The 1597-nt window shown below is 35.4% G+C and overlaps 1 protein-coding gene across 1 annotated transcript in view; it reads right to left on the bottom strand.

The window, feature by feature from the left end:
- Positions 1-1597, bottom strand: part of LOC106873133 (uncharacterized) — a 53045-nt gene that overhangs the window by 19207 nt on the left and 32241 nt on the right. The window lies entirely within an intron of this gene.

Below are 1597 nucleotides of genomic sequence, written 5' to 3'. Positions count from 1 at the left end.
TATAACATTCGAGTCGGTTTGTTCGACAAAAACAAATGATCAAAGAATATACATACATAAAAAAGAGGAAAATATATACATATATACATGCATACACATAAACACACACACACACGCGCGCGCACACACGCACACACACACATGTAGTGAAGGTGTAGCTGCTGTGTGGTAACAAGCTTGCTTTTCAACCACATGATTCCGGTTTCTGTCCCACTGCGTGGGACATTGTTCATGTGTTTTCTACTATAGTCTCGGGTCGACTACAAAACTTGTGAATGGATTTGGTTGACAGAAACTGAAAGAAGCTCATTGTATCTATCTATCTATCTATCTATCTATATATCTATCTATCTATCTATCTATATCAATGTGTGTGTATGTGTGTTTGTTCCAGCCTTTGTCCCCACCACTGCTTGACAATCGGTATCAGTGTGTTTATGTCTCCGTAACTTATCGCCTTGGCCAAAGAGGCCGATAGAATAAGTACAAGGCTTTAAAAAAAAGTAATGGTACCGATTCATTCTATTAAAAATTCTTCAAGGCAACCCCAGCATGACCGCAGTCTTATGACTCAAACAAGTAAAAAATAAAAGATATAAATATATACATATGCATACATACTTCGCTCTCTCTCTCTCTCTCTCTCTCTCCGTACATACACTCATACACATGATGTCAAACAAAGCAACATCGAATAATATATATTCATGTAAAGTCTTATTTAACACGTGTGAGTGCATTCGGACGAGAGAAAAGCTTCCGCTGAGGAAATAGTGCTGGGTGGTATCTTTCCTCTATTCATGTGTAGAAACACAGAATGGACTGTGCATGAAGTTACTAGATCGTGCGATTTACGCATTTCTGCATTCTTTCTTTCCCGTTGTTAAATCTGGCGTCCGTAGATATCGAACTGATAAAAAAACATAAATAACGCAGACACGCACGTGTTCTAACGAACAAGAACGTGACGCCATTCACAGTCCATTATATATTTTCACCTATGTCTAAGAGAAGCATTTTCTGCCGGGACTATTTTCACATCTGAAGGTTCTTTCATACGTTCTAATGTACTCGAACATGTTAGGTATTTAAATATAACGAAAATATGTGTGTATGTTAATATAAGTATATATACATAAAACAAATTCATATACATATATATACATACATAAATTTATTAAATTCAACCTATGTTGAAAGTCAAGAAACAAAGTTTGCTTTAGAAGCGTTAAGATGTATTGAAAGATAAAGATAAGGAAATAATTTCATTCTCAAACACAGGATAATGCTAATAATCGGCAGCCAACCATAAGATTCAAGCTCACATCCCTGTGATTACGCGTCAAGTGTTTTACCAACGACAAATTCTTCTGTAAATTCAGGATGTATAAATCGTTGGGTCAGTTTAGATTAATGGTAAAGCACTGGATGCGTAATCACAGGGACGTGAGTTTGAGTCTCATGGCTGGTCACCGACAGATTTTTCTACAATATATGGATAATTTATCCTGTTCATGTTATTTATATTATTAATATTATCCTGCGTTTGAGAATAAAATTATTACCTTATACATATATACATACATACATACATATA

This window comes from Octopus bimaculoides, chromosome 22 (assembly GCF_001194135.2).
Source record: "Octopus bimaculoides isolate UCB-OBI-ISO-001 chromosome 22, ASM119413v2, whole genome shotgun sequence".
NCBI classification, from domain to species: Eukaryota; Metazoa; Mollusca; class Cephalopoda; order Octopoda; family Octopodidae; genus Octopus; species Octopus bimaculoides.
Note: the sequence above shows the minus strand (reverse complement) of the source record. Positions and strands in the feature narration are given on the sequence as shown.